We start from the raw sequence: 13,160 nt of genomic DNA on the forward strand, positions 1-13,160 counted from the left end.
CTAAGTGTAGGCCAAACAAGTTGGTTGAGTTGGTTAAGAACTTAAATGAAGAACAAAAGAAGGCTGTAAGGGATATTGGATTTGGGGGTTTGTTGGAGTTAAAGGTAACTCAACTACCACATGGAATCCTGAATCGGGTCTTAAAAGCATTTAACTATACTAGCAATATGTTTAGAACGAAAAGTTGGATTTTGTACTGTCAAAACATGATGTCCATGACTTGTTTCTACTTCCTAGGACAGGTAATCAAGTAAACTGCGCAAAAAGGGGAAATACCACTCCGACCGACACCAAAATGAAAAATGATTGGAGGCTGAAGTTTGGTGTGAAAGGTACTTCTGCTCCAATTAATGTGAAGAATGTGCATGATAGATTGATGGCGTGTACTGAGGCTGGTGATGAGTTTAAGATAATGTTTGTTCTATACAGCATGTCTATTTTCCTAGTGCCCACTACGAATAAAACCCTAGATTTAAAACTGGTTAAGTCTGTTGCGGATGTCACAAAAAATTAGAGACTGTGATTGGTGTGATTATATCTTTGAAGAGATGACTACTAGTATTACGGGATGGAAAGAAAAAAAATAAGTCAAATATCACCGGGTGCCTACTAGTGATTTTATTAGCCTACTTCCATAGGTTCAATTTTAAGGGCGAGGCTATGAAATACACTCTACCGCTAATCTAACATTGGGATGATCTGAAACTGACAACAAGGGTTGAAGATGTGAAGAAAATAGCAATGTTGGGGAATGCACCAATTTCGAAAATTGAGTTCCCAATCTGTTTATCACAACAAAGTCAGGAGAAAATACATCATTGATATGTATATTTGTCATTAAGTACTCAAGCTGTTACAGTATGTTTATTTGCATCTTTGATAGAGATAAAATTTCAGTAGCTAACAAGAGATGATAAGGTTTTCAGAAGAACCGGAGATGAGACTTACACAAACCTCTGAGAAAGACGATCATGAATCTGAACCTGAAGCAAAAGAGGGCTACATCATGATTAAGCTGCCTATAGGAGTTGAAACTGATAAACAAATTAGAGCAAGAGAAATGGATTTAAGTACTAATGTCCTTTTGTTGTCTTTACACTTACATTTATTGCTTTTCTTTTTACTTTGATATTGTTTTGTACACATTTTGATATTTTTGTGTACCCAAGTTGATATTGTTTTAAAATTATTTAAAAACTGCCAAGGGAGAAGAAATTTTATTAATAATAATGATATTTTATCAAACTGTGAAATTGTTTATTACGAGTTGTGATATTTTATGTTGGCTATTTGTGATATTGTTTCATAATAGCAACCAATTGTAATGGTTCTGATATTGATTCACAGTAAGATAAATAGAGTGATATTGTTTCACATGAAGTGTGATATTGTAAAATAATATCACACAATAGGTAACGTCTACAAGCAAGTGTAATGTTGTGATATTGTTAAAGAATAATGGTGATATTTTTTCAGTATGTTATGATATTGTTGTGATTAAATATTGAATACTCTTGTTATTGTTTGGCATTGCCTTATTTTCGCATTAGGTAATAGTCTATGTATGTTTGATATTTTTATTATGTCATTTGTCAGAGTGCTCATGAAACTTATATGCGTATAAAGAGGGACAACGAGTTGTTCTTTTCAAGATTTGTACATAACATTAGGAAGTTCATCAGTTTGAAACCTACAAATTCAGTGGATGAAACAACTATCTCTACCTAACCTGCTGCCACAAAGGACTGTACTACGGAAGTTGAGACTGAAAAAGAAGTTGCTGAAGAAAACACTCATAATTGTGATATATCAGAGAAGCAAGATCAAGATACTCCCAATACACAAACATTGCCTTTCATGAAAGATATTGGATATCATGCCTTTATAGATGGGTTGATAGTGAGGTCTTATAAAAGGGTAAAAGCAAGAGAAGGGCTGTCCTCGTTTGATGTATTGACTGAGATGTTAAAAATTCAGTACGCGGAATTGAACAAAAAATATGGAGAATGTACAGATCCAGATCTTCAAATGAACAGTGATCATGATGAAGAAGATGAAGAAATTGATGATATTACAAACTTGAATAGTGCCGATGATGAAAAAAAGGATGATGAGGATAATGATATGTATTCAAATTTGAATGAAATAGTAGAAAATATTGCTTTAGGAGGAAGAAGGGCTAGTGAGGACGAATTCTTTGGTTAGGAGATGAATCGTGATACAACTCCTAGAGGCGGCACTGAAAGAGAGAATGAAACCATTAATAAGGAGACAAATGTGTTGACTCAGTTGAATGAAAACATTAATGAGGAGACAAATGATGGTTTGGGAGTAATGAAGGTTGTCCAAGAAGGAAACAATGAGGTGGTTAACCATGGTACAACAAATCAGGATGACATTGATAGAGAGGCTGGAAAAAATAACGAGGATGTTGAAGATAAGATCAATAAGAAGGTTGATATTGCTACGGAAAAAGAGGCAGAGAAAGAGAAGGCCAATGTGGTGACTCAATTGGAGGAGATTGTTTCAAATGTCGATTTAGGAGTAACACAGCCTATTGAAGAGAAAATAAATGAAGACGGTAATCATGATTCAACAAATCAGCATGTTGTTGAAAAAGAGGTCGAGAAAGAGAAGGCCAATGAGGTTAACGATGTGGTGACTCAATTGGAGGATGCTGTTAATCATGATACAAGAAATAAGGAGGTTGTTGAAACAGATGTTGTGGTTGAGAAAATGAACGAGGATAGTAATGTGGTGACTAAATTAAAGGAAGTTGTAACAAATGCTGGTTTAGATGCATTAGGGAAGGGAAGTATCATTGAATATTTGTTGCACTCAGACAGAGTACCTGCTTCAGAAGATATGGTACCTCAGAATTTGGGGTGTACTCTGCAATGTGGTTTGCCAGACACATATGATATCCTTTTATCAGAATCAATGTTCAGAAGCAGCAATTTATTTGAACCTGTCTTGAAGATTCGAAAGGATGTCATGGATTATTGCTTCGATCTTACATTCAGCAAGTTGTAAGTCCCTCTATAAACCCTTTTTTTTAAATGTAAGTCACGACTTAATTTGCACCATATTAGTACTTTAAAACTAACTAATATGCTAATATTTTTGCAACATAGTATAGAGAAATTGTCTGCAACATTGGAAACCATTGTATACAAAGGGAAGATATTGAGTCTTTGTTGCCTAACACTAAGATAGAAGCAGTGGTGATTGAGGCATGGGCAATATTGCTCAATGAGTTCTAAATTGCTCAAAAGGAAAACGACAAACCGAAAAGAATGTTCTATGGCATTGCCCACTCGGTATGGAAACACATAAACATCAAAAGTTTATCATCTTTTAAATTAGGTAGTGTAAAATGTGTGTTATGGAGACTAATCAGATGCCCTTATGAACAACAGGGTGATATAGAAAAAATCTTAAAATTAGATGAAGATAATCTTGATGAATTGGCGAAACTTAAGCAACAGGTATATGACACATGGGATATGTGGTCAGCTCTTTTTAAGGAGCCACTGAATTTGAATTCAGATATGGTAAGACATTTAAAATACTTTTATTAGTGATACTGTTATGTATAATGTGTGATATTGTCAGCAGTTAGTGTTGATATTGTTCTTAACAACAATTCTTTAATTTCCTGTGATATTGTTTATAATATTGTGTGATATTGTTACTTGTTAATTATGATATTGTCTCCAAAAAATGAAAATGAATGACACTTTTTTTTTTCTAATATTTAACAGTGTGATATTATTCTGTACAATGGGTGATATTTTTTTATTGCTTCTAAAAAATTACAACAGTGCATATGGATTTAAAAATCCTTTGAACTTTGATATTGTTTTGGTACAAAGTGTGATATTAATGCGCACACTGGTTGATATTGTTTTACAACATACAAAAAACCTCAGAGGGACAAAAAATATTATTAAGAATGATATTGTCTAGTATACACTGTGATATTTTATTGATATTGTTGTAATATTGTTTCCTAATATTATTGTTTCATCTAAAGGTGTTCATACCTTTGGTCTATGAAGAGCACTACGTCTGCGTCTCTGTTGATTTCAAGAGGTAGAAAATGTTCTATTTGGACAACAGAGAGTATGATGAATTCCAAGACGAGGAGCACGTACACATGGCTTTATATGGCTGTAAGTAAAATATTGAAAACGGAGAACTAATGGTATAATGGTTTTGTTCGATAAGCTTGAAATTGAATAGTTGTTTACATTAATCATATATAGGGGAGTCTTTATGGTGAATACCTCAACACGAAAGGTACTGAAAGTGGGCTAAAAGTAAAGGACTACGAAATGAATAATGTGAACTTTCGTTGGCAATCGAAAGAGTTGAACCTAGACTGTGGCGTATTCATGATGTTTCACATGATGTTTTTTGCTGGTGAGCCTTTTGATTGTGAACTAAGCGATGCAAAGATGAGACAGTTATACAGAGGAGAGATTGCAGCAACGCTCGTATTGAGTTATTTGAATAAAGATAGGAGTCGGGTCCGGAAGAAGGTTACAATCCTTAATGCCAGCAAAGCTACACTATTACCTAAATTGCTGACAAAAAGGAAAAGAGGAAAAAAAACAAAGTAAGAGAGAAAGGGGTCGGCAAAACAAAGTTCAGACGCCACTATCAAAAATAAAAGGTTATATTTTTAAACACTAACTTTTACAATCCTAATTTTTTTTAAATTATAAATACTGTAATATATATTTTTTTATCTATCGTAGAAGATGGTTCTGCCAGGGTCGTTGGCAGCGGTAGAAGGGGGAAATCCGATGGCCATGGATGCACGTTCAACTGTGGTGTGGCAGATCCTAAATTGGAGCTCGTCTCAAGGTTTATGAAGGCGAACAAGTCATTGTGTGCAAACATGTTGACTATGAGGAAAGAAGTGCTTGACTACTGCCTATTGGACGACCACATTCTCCCATTAGAGTATGCTTCTTTAAAACATATATTTTTGTGCAACTTTTTTTATTAATGGTCTGATAATATTTGCAATGACATCTAAGAATAAAGAATTTGTGGTATTGTGATATTGTTGCTACTCAACACAGACATTGTAGGGAAATATCCGTAAAATTCCCTTAAATTTTAGGACTATAACGTATCTTTAACATGTGATTATTGTCATAAACGAAAAAATACAAGAGAAACGATAAAGGTATAAGAATCAACCTTGGATCCTTTGAAATTCGGCCTAAGAACAGAAATCAAAGTAGATTTCCTCCTAATTGTTGCACCCAAGACCGTCTGAGACTATGCCCCTTGTGCTAGAAATTACTCTCTAATTGCCTTGCAATATTGAGAGAGTTTTTGTGAGGTTTTCGATGTGAGATCTAGGTTTCAGAGAGAATGCCTCCAAAACCTAATCTTTTGTGCAAATGAATATGCTTAGGTCAAAAGGAGAGAAGCCCTCTCCTTTTGTTCATATGGTTCGGCCGTGGGTTTTACAAGGGAGGGAGTGGGCTTTCACATTCTCCTTATTTTTAACTCGTGGTCCGACTCAAAATGCTAAATTGTATATGACGGGTTTTAATTATAAATCGTCATCCGTCATCGGATATTAAAATATCAACTAGTAACATGACTCAGTCGATATATTAATACTTGTCCGACAATGACAATATTGTATAATTAATTAATTCAATATACATTAATTAAATATAACCGTTTATGTTCAATTTACGAATTAACCGCTTAATTCGCCTTAGCCATTATTATTTAATCCGTATTAAATAAATATCTCAACATCGCGTTTGACTAATTATTAGTCAATAACTCCGACTAACTGTTTAGTCAAATTAGGCATCAACATGCATGTATTTTCATACCGTCACATCTCTCAAACGTATCTTATAGGTGTGACTTTTAGGGACCAGTTGATCACCGCCATCAGTATGACAATAACGTCAAACTTATCTAGCAAGCCAACCGTTATTGATAAACGTGGACCAACTGATAATAATACAAAAGTATACCCTTTGATCCTTTTAGAGATTTATATGTCATTGCACTAACTGTAGAGGACACCAGCCCCAACAAGCTCCCACTTGTCCGTACAAGTGTACGTGCAATAACGTTATCCGCACTAACTGGAGGACACTGGCTCCAACAGACATAATGTAAGTTTGACAAAAGAATTATAAAAGGTGATATTGTTGCTAGTGTCATGTGATATTGTACTTTAATGGGTTTGATATTGTTTTAGAGTAGAGACCTTTTAAATATGTGATATTGTTTTGTATAAAGCATGATATTGTATACAATCAAGTGTCACATAAAGAAAGATGTTGTTCTCATTTTGGTTCACTTAATTTTTGATATTGTTTCACATATAGTGTGATATTGTTTATCTGTGTCACACTTAATGTGACAGTTTTTTAACATTGGTGTTAATGTTTGGAGCAGTGAGGTTGTTGCCAAGTTCAGTGATGATCAATACCTTGTAAGACGGGATATATTATCGTTGCTTCCAAGTGTGCACGTCAACAACAATGTGATTGAATGTTGGTCATTAATTCTGTATCACACTGAGCACACAGAACCATGTGAAACAAGTTTACTGTTTTTTGGAATTCGACACATGGTCAGCCGACGTTTTGTATTGATTTATACTTATTCACGCTTTGATTAAATGTAGTAACTCTTAAACGTAGAGGATTTGTTAATATACACACACATATATATATATATATATATAGAAATTGAATCTCGTGAGGCACCCTTCTTAGGGTGAGGCAGCTGAACCATTTCTAAACCATTGGATCTAATTATTATAAGCTCATCAGATAATGACACGTGTTCCCGTACAAAACTCAACTAACTGACATTACACCCTCAAATTCACTCATTTCACACTCTTTTACTTTCTCTCTCTTCAGCTCATCGTCATTCACTCTTATTTCGATCGACATTTTATCGCTCAGATTTTGATCGCCATCGTCAATCTAATTTATTTTCCGATCTAGGCAATTTCGATTCATCCTAATTTCGATCATCCTAATTTTCCGATCATCCTAATTTCGATGAATTCAACCTCGATGTTACTCAATACGGTACACAATTTCACTTATCGATTTCTTCTTTTTTGCACTATCAGCATAGTTTTTGATGTCCTAGTGAATTTGCATATTCTTGATTTTCCAGAAGTCAACTAGGATGATGCATTGACGTAGCTGTTTGATAGTTTATGCGATTAGATTTCGATTATGTTTAGTTCAATTCATTTCTTCGATGTTCAGTTAGTTCTGTATTTGTTGTTGATTTAATTTGCTTCTAATTAAGTTTTTAGGTTATGACGTCTTAAATATTACAATCGCTTGATTTTATTGATGATATATGTTATTCATAGTTTTTGATTGCGAAGGAAATGAATTATGAATACAAAAGTAGGCGAAAGAGTGAATGTGTGTTAAATTAATTTATGATGTTCTTGAGAATTCCGGATTACGAGTAATTGAGAAGCGGTTCTTGAGTGTTCATGAAAATTGTTAGGTTTAGATGTTCAGCTGTGTTCATCCAGAACTTTAAGATGACAAACTCAAAGCTGTGATAATTGTTAGATTTAGATATTCAGCTGTGTTCATGAAAATTGTAATCCTAAGACATAGAGTGCAGACTATTGCGAGTGCAAAAGTATGGACTAGGACCATTCTTATGTGTTTTTCTCAGTGCACAATGACACATATTTCACGGAAAGTTACAAGGTATATCTATAACATGAGCATGTTTCTAAGTTTAACAGATGGAAGATATCACTCGCATTTGAAGGATTATTTAGGCCTATACTTTATAAGAATCAGCAATTTTTTTCGCACTTATGCAGTGATTGATTAGAGATTTGTACAGTTTAAATATATTATGGACTTGTTAGTTGTTATGGTTTTCAGGTCTTGGATATGTAATTTTTCTTAGTCCCTCAATGTTGATTCTTTTGGGACTTGTTGCCTCAGTCAGTGAGTACCCTCTTTGTTTTGCAGGTTTTTCGGAAGTGAGCCTTACGAACAAGTAACTGTAAATGCGGTGGTTGAATGCCTATCTACTATTTTTTTTTGCGGACATTCTTATATGGACAAACTGAGGTAGATATGACACTTTGCATAGTAACGTACTCAGTGGTAAGCATGCTACACACGCATATATATACTCACCCCTATCTATGTTATTTTACTTATGTTCAGGTCAGACATCAGATTGTTAGTCTGTGATTCAGAAATGTGATATTCGGGATTCATGTACCGGTAATCTGTTGAAAACGTAGCATCCATAATTTTCGTGACTTATGTTCCAGACTTCCAGGCATTATTATATGCAAAGTTTAGCAGTTCTTTTAGTCTTTGATCTCAGACATTGCTCTCTTGTTAGCACTTAGCGCCTTATTGAACGTTCACCAGGCATTATTATAATTTATTGCTCCTTTTTTCCTGAGATGATTTTTCTTCATTGTACGGTTTACTTTTTCCTGTATTAATTCTTGATGTCCAAGGAGAAAACTTTTATGTATTTGGGGTGCCTTTCTGTACTTAGGTTTGTATAACTTAACTGTAATGATATTGAATTGATTAATAACTCATCTCTGCTCGATGGAATTTTCAGTTTGATATTTTGTCTTCATTTCATCCGAGTCCGGCTGTATGTGGATTTCCTGTTGAAGATGCACACTGCCTTATTGCAGAAATTGGTATTCCTCTCACTTTGCTTGAGAATTACACTTTTTGTTAATATATGTGAACTCATTGGTTAAACTGAATCAATGGATTGGTAAATTTCCAGCTATTTAGATAAAGGACCGACAAAAAAAGATTTCAGTTTGACCAAATGAGCACAAGTTATGTTACAGTTGTTAGCTATCTTCACTTTTCGAGAACGACATGAATATTGGTATGGATTCCGTACCCGAAACTATTTTCGTGAGAATTTCGGATTACGATTAATTGAGAAGCGGTTCTTGAGCACAAGTTATGTTACAATTATTAGCTATCTTCACCTAGCAGACTGCCTGAGCTGTTTGAAGCAGTAAGTTATTCCTTGTTTTTTTCCTTTTGTACAAAGTTTATGGTTTACATCGTGCATATTCAATGGCCATTTAGAGTCGCAAGAGAAAACTTGCAACTTCTCCGCGGTTATTCCTTCAGAAGAATAAAATTATAGTATGAGGACAGATGACCATACTAACTTAAGTTGTGTAGATATGGAGTAGTTTAAATGGAGTTAAATATACTAAATTCTCTGTCATCAGACTCATCACGGGTAGATATGGATAAAGTAAAATAGCTCACAAAAGTATTTGTGCTTCTTATACTGTGAAGTAAAAGTCTGTTGATGCAATTCTCAATGCATTTGTCATCAGACTCATCACGGGTCACCTGAAACAACCTACGTGTGTTTTCAACTCAGGTACAAGGCTGTGTATATTGCACTAATGATCTTGGGTTCACTTCCCCTTGACTTGTTTGAGCATTAAATATGTTAATCATGTCTTCAATCTTATGGTTCAGGTTGGACAGAAGAATAAACATTCCCCAGTGTCAAGGAGAGCGTTTCAAGTATATGGTTGTGTTGTGACGAGTAAAGATATGGTTGAACCCAAAGATCCTAACAACATTTTCAACAAAGTACGTTACTCCTTTCCTCAAACCTATCACTTCAGCTGTGACGTACTAATATGCAATCTTTTTGACATTAAATATCTTGCTTTTACCAGGCTGACTACTACTCTCATCCAGAGCATTACACTCTAGTTTTTCACGAAAAAATTGCCCCTTATGCATCTGTTATAGGTACACTTGGCTTTACCTGCTTTTCTATGTTTTTCTTTTGCTGTCAACCATCTGGTTTTATAGGGTTATAGCCAACCTGGTAGGATACACATTCAGAATTCCTCTATTACAGGAAGGAGCATTGGAGATTATATTTTTGGTAGCACATGAACTTATTAACAATATCTCCTATTATGGTCCTTAATCGGCATCGCGGATGAGTCACAGTGATGCTCGACCGATACTATACATCTGAGCAGAGATTTTGAAACACGCCTTTAGCAGAAACGTCCATCTTTTTGATAGCTAACTCACTGTTCCTTTGTAGCTGGTATACATTGGTTTCTTATAGTTGGGCCTTGGTGGTGGTTAGTGGATTGTAGACTTAGCACCTTACTTGGTTTGAACATTTTTGAGCTAAGTTATCATATGAGATCCCTTCTCCATTTATGCTTAGTTTCTAGCTAATTTTGATTCATGAACAGTTTATTCTTGTATAGTATTCAATCTCGGTGCTTTTTGTTGTCACAGTATTGGCTGTCTCTGCCTATTCTCACTAAAGTATATAGATGCTTAATATTGACACTTCCAATATTTTCTGCTATGATGCGTAGATGGTGACACTGGTTTTTCTTTATAGGTTGTCATCGACGCCCTCTTATTTGAGTTGCCCAAAGCCGTAGCCACGTTTGCAGGGGTATCCCAGAGATGTTCAGAGCTTGTTATAAGTATTATTGATGTATTTGTTACAAAATGCAGTGCACGGGATATGATTTCGGTGTTCTCTGAGGTACAGTTTCCTATAGTTTCCTAAACTCTGATAGATTTTAGTGATAATCAGTTAATTAGTCACTCACTTAAAAGTCGATTTTGATCTTGTCAACAAGAAGTAAGTTCTTTGTTGTCTTAGTAACCGCACTCTGATAATGAGCTGCTAATGTCAAAAACCTTTCTATTATCTTTCCATTTAGTCTTCTCTATATTAACCAAAGGAATTATCTTTTACTCCCTCCGTCCCATTCGTTTGTTTAACATTTTTATTCTTTGTGAGGGTATTTTAATCAAAGGTAACAAATGAAGGGATTAGTTTCTAGCCTGTTCATGGTGAACCCTAATTGTTGACCATGCTTAATATTTCAACGGCTCCATAATATGGAAGAGATATAATGGGGGAATAGTAAATGTTTAAATTCTTTTGCTCTTTTTATTATTTTGTGAATCATAGACCTTGTTTCGTGAATCTTAGGCCTTATATTGTGAAATTTGATAAATGGTCAAAATCGCTTATTTTCCTCTTTTTCTTATTTTGTGACTCATATACCTTATTTTGTGAATCTTGGAGCTTGTTTTGTGAAACTAGAAGGTAATATTGTGAAATTTGGTCATAAAATGGTCGAAATCACCTATTTTGCTCTTTTTCTTATTTTGTGAATCATAGACCTTGTTTCGTGAATCCTAGGCCTTATATTATGAAACTTGGTCATAAATGGTCAAAATCACCTATTTTGCTCCTTTTATTATTTTGTGAATCCTATACCTTATTTTGTGAATCTTAGAGCTTGTTTTGTGAAAATAGAAGGTAGTATTGTGAAATTTGGTCATAAAATGGTCGAAATCACCTATTTTGCTCTTTTTATTATTTTGTGAATCATAGACCTTGTTTCGTGAATCCTAGGCCTTTTATTGTGAAACTTGGTCATAAATGGTCAACATCGCCTATTCTCCTCTTTTTCTTATTTTGTGAATCTTAGAGCTTGTTTTGTGAAACTAGAAGGTAATATTGTGAAATTTGGTCATAAAATGGTCGAAATCACCTATTTTGCTCTTTTTCTTATTTTGTGAATCATAGACCTTGTTTCGTGAATCCTAGGCCTTATATGGTGAAACTTGGTCATAAATGGTCAAAATCACCTATTTTGCTCCTTTTATTATTTTGTGAATCCTATATTTTATTTTGTGAATCTTAGAGTTTGTTTTGTTAAAATAGAAGGTAATATTGTGAAATTTGGTCACAAAATGGTCGAAATCACCTATTTTGATCTTTTTATTATTTTGTGAATCATAGACCTTGTTTTGTGAATCCTAGGTCTTATATTGTGAAACTTGGTCATAAATGGTCAAAATCGCTTATTTTCCTCTTTTTCTTATTTTGTGAATCATATACCTTATTTTGTGAATCTTAGAGCTTGTTTTGTGAAACTAGAGGGTAATATTGTGAAATTTGGTCATAAAATGGTCGAAATCACCTATTTTGCTCTTTTTTTTATTTTGTTCATAAATGGTCAAAATCAAAATCACCTATTTTGCTCCTTTTATTATTTTGTGAATCCTATACCTTATTTTGTGAATCTTAGAGTTTGTTTTGTGAAAATAGAAGGTAATATTGTGAAATTTGGTCACAAAATGGTCGAAATCACCTATTTTGCTCTTTTTCTTATTTTGTGAATCATAGACCTTGTATTTTCAGTGTTTGTGAATATTGGAGCTAATATTGTGAACCTTGAAGCTAGTTTTGTGAACTTAGTACCTGATAATGTGAAATCTTGACTTGATTTGTGAAGAATGATTTTGTGATACCTGGATTTCATTTTGTGAAACCTAGATTTGATTTTGTGAAACCTAGACATGATTATGTGAACTCTAGACCTAATTTAGTGAAACTTGTTTATGTGAAACCTGGGCCTGATTTGTGAACTTTGTACCCTATTATGTGAAATCTCGACTTGATTTTGTGAAACTTCATTTTGTGAAACCTGGATTTTATTTTGTGAAACATAGATCTGATTTTGTGAAACCTAGACATGATTATGTGAACTTTAGACCTAATTTTATGAAACTTGTTTTTGTGAAACCTGGACCTGATTTTGTGAAGGTAGGACTTAAATTGGTTAATTTCATAGTAAGAAATACTTGTATAAGCCAATGTGTCATGTTTCACATGTACATGAAGTTACTAATGTTTTCATGTCTTTGTTACTTGTTGATGCATAATTTAATTTTGGTACAATATCATCTATTAGCTCAAAAGGTAGAGCATTGTGCTATTACATGAAGGTGTGGGTTCGAGACCCACATAGATGAACAAATATAAATATACGATTATTATATAATAATTACCATTGCCAATGTATGTCTAAAGTCACCTATTCAAGTCTTAGATTCACAAAATAAGATCCAAGATTCACAAAAACATGCATAGGGTTCACAAAATCAGGTCCGAGCTTAGATAAATCAAGTAGTCTCACAAGTCAGAATGCTTAAGAATTTTGTTTGTTATATTTTAGAGACATAGAATAAAGTATTTGGGCTTTTGTGTGTGAAAAAATATTTGGGCCAAAAGAAAAGTTAGGAATGACCCTAAGT

The 13,160-nt window shown here is 34.1% G+C and overlaps 1 long non-coding RNA gene across 1 annotated transcript; it reads left to right on the plus strand.

The window, feature by feature from the left end:
* The first annotated feature begins 8,974 nt into the window (after positions 1 to 8,974).
* Positions 8,975 to 9,871, plus strand: LOC141621742 (uncharacterized). Its single transcript, XR_012532635.1, has 3 exons — positions 8,975 to 9,054; positions 9,537 to 9,653; positions 9,743 to 9,871. It is a non-coding gene; the product is annotated as an uncharacterized LOC141621742 (long non-coding RNA).
* Positions 9,872 to 13,160: the final 3,289 nt, after the last annotated feature.

This window comes from Silene latifolia, chromosome X, assembly GCF_048544455.1.
Source record: "Silene latifolia isolate original U9 population chromosome X, ASM4854445v1, whole genome shotgun sequence".
Classification (NCBI taxonomy): Eukaryota; Viridiplantae; Streptophyta; class Magnoliopsida; order Caryophyllales; family Caryophyllaceae; genus Silene; species Silene latifolia.